At 40.4% G+C, this 6000-nt stretch overlaps 1 pseudogene; it reads right to left on the bottom strand.

The window, feature by feature from the left end:
* Positions 1-2240: 2240 nt before the first annotated feature.
* LOC149008041 (non-specific lipid-transfer protein 1 pseudogene) lies at positions 2241-2714 on the bottom strand (annotated as a pseudogene).
* Positions 2715-6000: the final 3286 nt, after the last annotated feature.

Below are 6000 nucleotides of genomic sequence, written 5' to 3'. Positions count from 1 at the left end.
GTCTGACTTCACCCATACTCTGTAGCGTAGTTCATCAGACCTAGTGTAGGTTCAAGTCCAGAAGACACCTCCAACGATGTGTCCTACTAAGTCAAAATTTATACAGCACCTCTTCGTTTTACTGATATTTTGAAACTTGTGGGGGATTGTTGGATTTTGTTTTTAAAAAAAAAAAATAATATAATATAATATACTATTTAGATAAGTTTCAAAATCATTAAAACTCTATCTCCCTAGTTTTGTTTTAGGACTCTTGTTTCTATAGGACTCTTACGGATGTATATTAGGTGATTTAGATTACCATATGCGTTTAGTCCCACATCGGATGGAGCGAATGATTATATGATTATATAATCGATATAGCTCCTAAGTGGGGTGTATGCTGGTAGAGAGCTATGTGTGGATCACGCGTATGCAACGAGCTGGACCAAGTCGGGCGTGGTTGCGGTAGTGGTCCGTAGACCCTAGTCTAACCAAGCCATGGGGCACCTTAATATTATATAAATAATATTAAGTTGTCTATGATGGGACTTGGGACTTGGGGACGTGGGCGTGGGTCATGGATCTAGAAAGCGGGTCATGGATCTAAAAAACCGGCTTTGGGTTTGGGAGAGAGGTGATGATCATACGGTCACAACTCTCTGGAGATGACCTACGACATATGCAGCCCTCGAAGGTGTCCATACGAGTTAGTAAATAGAGTTAAGCTTGAACAAGAGGCAATCCGTTTTGGTGCAGAATTCGAAAATCTAGTGTTAGAAAATTCCTCTTTGTTTTCTCATGGTGATATACCCGGATCTCCTTTGCAAGTAGACTCCGTGAGCGCTCGGATCTAAGAGTTGTTGTATCTTGGAGGTAAGAACGCAAGGTCAAACCCAAGGCATAAAGGGGGCGTCAAATACCTAAGGAAAAGACGGCGACACCTCAACTCACCTTGTGAAAGTCGCGTTCCTTTCGTCATTCTACTACATTCGGGTCAACCATCGGTTTAGGGGTTTTAAAACCCTATATCTCGCTCGAGAGAGGCATATCTCGCCTCTCTCTCACTGCAACCCTCAAAACTTGCCGGAAACTTTATTTTTGCCAGAATTTGTTAGAGATTCAACTTCTAAAGATCCTTAAAACATTTACAACATCAGATTATCATTATTCAAGCCTATTTCAACTAGATCTTCAACAAATGTAAGATTTTTCCCCCAAACTTGATTTTTTTTTCAAATAAAATGTTCTACAATGGGTGTGTGAGTCTAGCATAAATACATGTTGATGTACTAATTTTGATCTACACTTTCATGAAAACAAATTTAATGTGACATTTAAACTGACATGTGACATACTACAGTGATGAGTTGACTAGGGAATCATATGTGGCCACCGTTCAGAATTAGTTGATGCAGAATGTTGAGCGATACTCTTGTTGTCTTGTAATCTTGTTATTTTTATATTCTTGTGATTGTGAACTTATGGATTATGATTTATGACTTACTAAAAGTCTAAAACTTCTTATGGTTTTAAAATTTTTAAGACATTTAAGTTCTTTCATAGTTTGATGTGTAATGTATTTGATACTTGATAGTTGATAAACATGAATTACTTGATATCTCCAAATTACATGTTGTCTAACCTTGCATTTCACATCATTTCAGTTTCACACATAGGGTGGAATAGAAGACATACTTAGGGTTATTTTCTCACAAATCTAAGGCTACCAATGTGTTCAAAAGGCTTTAAATAGGCTAAATACCAAGTTTCAACCCAACTGGGGCCCTAAAACCCACCGAAATTACGCCAGAATTTTGGTAGATCTCGACCTAGATCTCGCTCGAGAGTGAGATCTCCCACCATGCATATCAGTTTTGATTGGGTTGGGCCAGCCTCTATTTTAAGCGTTAACCTTGGCTTAACCTGACAATAAATCAAGGTCAAAAGCTCTGAATTTTTCTCTTCTGATTTATCGGTAAAATACCAACTTATTCGATTCATCCTCATATCGGAAGAATTCTCAAATACATACTATTATTGTATTATTATTACTGGTTTATACAATCTCATTTTATTCAATCCGTAGTCCACCATGTATGGTGAGACCAGAGAGCTTCTAAGAGAAACAGAAAAAAACAGAAAAACTTGACGACTGAGTACCACAGACAAATTACACTCAAAATGAAAATTTCCACGTTGGGCATCAAACGTCCTTTATTGAATCATGTCTGAATCCAAGCTCTCGTCGCATCTCAGATTCACTGCACCCTGCAACCATAACAAGAGCCCTTATTTAGTTATCCATTTCTTCCACTCTAAGTTAATGGATGTTTCACAGTAGAGATAACTTAAAATCTAAGAAGAAAAATTCAAAGAGCTTACTTGGAACAGTCAGTGGAGGTGCTGATCTTGTAATGGAAGTTGCTGATACCACAAGCACTAGGGAGTTTAGAAGCGTAATTGAGATTGATACCAGAGATAGAACTGTATAGGGTCTTCAAGCACTGACAAGTTTTCTGACGATCGGCGGTGGTTTTAGCTTCAGAGTTAAGGGCCCTCGCACCATTGCAGCAAGTGGAAGAGACGGAACCACCATTACGCATGTAGCTGAGGCAGCCTGAAAGCTTGGTCTCCACCTCAGAGCATGTGATGGTAGCTTCAGCATAGGGTGCAACCACCACCATGAACGCCAGAACAAGGCACACTAGCTTCCCAACTACAGAAATGGCCATGGCTACGTACTAAACCCTCCTGAAGTCTTTTGAGCTGAACTGAAATGAAATGAACGCCTTTTATGGTTTCCATGTCTAAGTTCGCATGCTTATATAGAGAATTGTAGAGACAAAGTAAGAAAGCGTTGGATCCAAATTTCAGTCTAGGTGAAGGAGGTAATGGCAGGTAGTTGAGCAAAATTATTTTGGTTCTCATATCAGTTAGACTTAGACTGGACTAATTAAATGCCTTGCACGCTTTCATGGCTGTTTAGATTCAGTCAGGCGATGAAAAATACAGTTGCTCTTCAACACTACTATTAGTTGCATTTTGTCAAAGAGATTGAAAAAATACAGTATGATCTGGCTTGATGTCTCAAAACAAAGCTATTGAGACCGGATTGTAAACACAACCATAAGTAGGTAAATGCAACCATCTCTTAACTAATGAAGCAATTACGTACTGAAGCAACCTAACAGAGTAATGAGTGATGGATCACATTTCACGCCAAGGCTCCAACAAAAAAATAAGGTAAGAGGTACAGCATGCATCTGTAATTGACAATGCAGAAGTATTGGAGTTTACAGTCCATCGGATGCATTCAAAATGCAGACTTATGTGATTCACCTAAGGTAAGCTAAATCTAGATCCAAAATCAAGTTGAACTTCCGTCATTTCTAAAGTTATGATTCAAGTCCCTATGTAATGGGGATGAAATTAACACATTAATGAGCAAGCACCACTTATTATCAAATCCTAGGAACTGGAAAAGTTTAATCAAGATGGTCCTGTCCGCCCTATCATATGCTTTAGACATATCCAGCTTTAAGGCTATAAAACCTTTCTTATTGTGTATCTTGCATATAATGAAAGATTTCATGAGCCACCATAATGTTATCCGTGATTTGTTTGTTGGACACAAAAGCTCCCTGATTAGGGAGATAAAACTAGGTAGAAAAGCTTTTAGCCTCTTGGACAAGGTTTTAGCAATGATTTTATACGACACATTACACAGGCTGATAGGTCTAACATCAGAAACCAGTTTTGCCTCATTCTTCTTAGGGATGAAAAGAAACAAAGTGTGATTAACCCCATGGGGGAGGACACCATCCACGAAGAAACCGATAATGAACCTAAAAACATCATCACATAATAGATCCCACGATTTTTGGTAGAAAAACCCATTGAACTCATCCATCCCAGGTGCTTTGTGTGGTCCAAGTGAGAACATTGCATTCTTGATTTCTGTCATGTCCGGTGCATCAGATAGACCTCCTCCAGCAAGGTCGATGGGCGGAAACCAAGCATTCAATAAATTTAGGGTCAAGGGTTCCATGCGGCTGATAAAGTTTTTCCATGTATCCTACAAACACCCCAACAATCTCAATCGAGTTTGAAACAAGTCGCCCATCAGCTTCAATCACCGAAATTCCTCTTTTGTGAAGATTGATTTTACTAGCAAGATGATAGAATGTAGTATTTCTATCCCTATCCGAAATGTACATACCTCGATATTTCTGAAACCAAAACATTTCTTCAGCTTCAATAGCACAAGCCATCATTTGTTTTTTTTTTTTCTTTTCTTTTTCTTCCTGAATGGGGTTTCGATCAGGGTCTCCACTTTATTCCAACACATCAATTTCAAGAGACACTCTATGGAAAATATTATCCACAAGCCCGAATACCGAGGAATTCCAATTTTTTAAAAAACGGGACAAGTTGGCCAATTTTCATTGAAAGGGGGTTCAAGTTTTTTTTCCCAAGCTGATTGTAAATCCAAAGAGAATCTAGGATGAGAAACCACGCATTTTGAAAGTGAAACAACTTTCGATTAAACACGGTGTTACCCAACGGATTAAGGATCAAAGGGTTATGGTCGGACCCCGTAGCCGGTAATTTTTCAACTCTTTGATTTGGAAAACAACTAATCCAGCTAGGAGAGGAGAAGACTCTATCTAATTTCTCCTTGACAAGGTTAGGGGCTTTTTGTTTATTTATCCAAGTGAAAGAACAACCTGGCGTGGAGATTTCTGAAAGATTTTCCTCATTTGTGATCTCCTTCAACCCACGCACCGCACCCGACATTCAAAACACCCCCCGAGTTTGTCATTGGCATCCAATAATTCATTGAAATCCTCCCAAAATCACAAACGGATCCGAAATTTGTTTCAAAAGACAAGCCAGGTTCGACCAAAATAGTGTTCGATCAATATAATTAGGTGGGGCATTAATGAAAAAAATAAAAAAGGGTTCCCATTCCTCCATCCTTTAATCAGAAACAAGGATTGATCCGAGTGGACCACCTCAGCCTTGAAATTGATCGAGTTCAGGGCCACAATCCCTCCTTTCAGCCCTTTAGAACCATAGCTGGCTTCATGTCCCAGAATACAATATTGGTTGCACAGATTCCTTTTCTCCGCAAAGAAGGTCAAGTGATCCCGGCATTTTGTTTCAAAAAAGAAAACAAGATCCGATTGATGTTTCTTCAGGATTTATTTTAAACACTGTTGGGTGATATTTCCATTAATCCCCTTCACATTCCATGTCAAAAATTTCATAACGTAAAAGAAAGCATAGAAGTAGCTAATCAAATCCTTCCACCTATTAACAACAAATTTCTGTCGCTTATCTCCCCAAGACCGAATCCAAAGAAAGGTATATTGGAACTAAAGAGATAATAGGATAACAAATAAAAAAGGATTGGTAAGGAAAGAAGAACCCAGAATTCTCCAGCTAAACACAAGCATTCAAGCAGATCTAACTAGAAGCAGATTTAAATACAACAAATATTCAAAAGTTAAGCAGAGAACCTATTCCTAGATTTAGGCTTGATTTTTTTCACCCAACTATTAATCACCGAGAAAAAAAACAAACAAAAAAAAACAAAAAAAAGGGGGGGGGGGCCGCTCCCCCCCCCCCCCCCCCGGCCGCCCTTGGGGGGGGGGCCCCCCCCCCCCCCCCCCCCCCCCCCCCCCCCCCCCCCCCCCCCCCCCCCCCCCCCCCCCCCCCCCCCCCCCCCCCCCCCCCCCCCCCCCCCCCCCCCCCCCCCCCCCCCCAGGTGATCCCGAGTGGCCGAATATGGACTCGAAACCGTCACCGATGATCTTCACCTGCAAGTACAGACCAAAGAAAGAAAAAATACAAAGACACAAAAATAGACTGCAGCTACCAGAACCAGTGGGACAAGAACGCACAAAATGGACTAGAAAGGTAAGAAAATCGTTGCCGAAGAGAATGAAATTATGGGAGTAGATGCCTTGCAGCAAGTACCGTTCCATGGTTAAGAAAAACACAGAGAAGTAAAGG

Source organism: Hakea prostrata, chromosome 8 (genome assembly GCF_041222555.1).
Source record: "Hakea prostrata isolate BN-2017 chromosome 8, UWA_Hpros_2, whole genome shotgun sequence".
Classification (NCBI taxonomy): domain Eukaryota; kingdom Viridiplantae; phylum Streptophyta; class Magnoliopsida; order Proteales; family Proteaceae; genus Hakea; species Hakea prostrata.
This window is presented reverse-complemented; position numbering and strand designations above follow the sequence as displayed.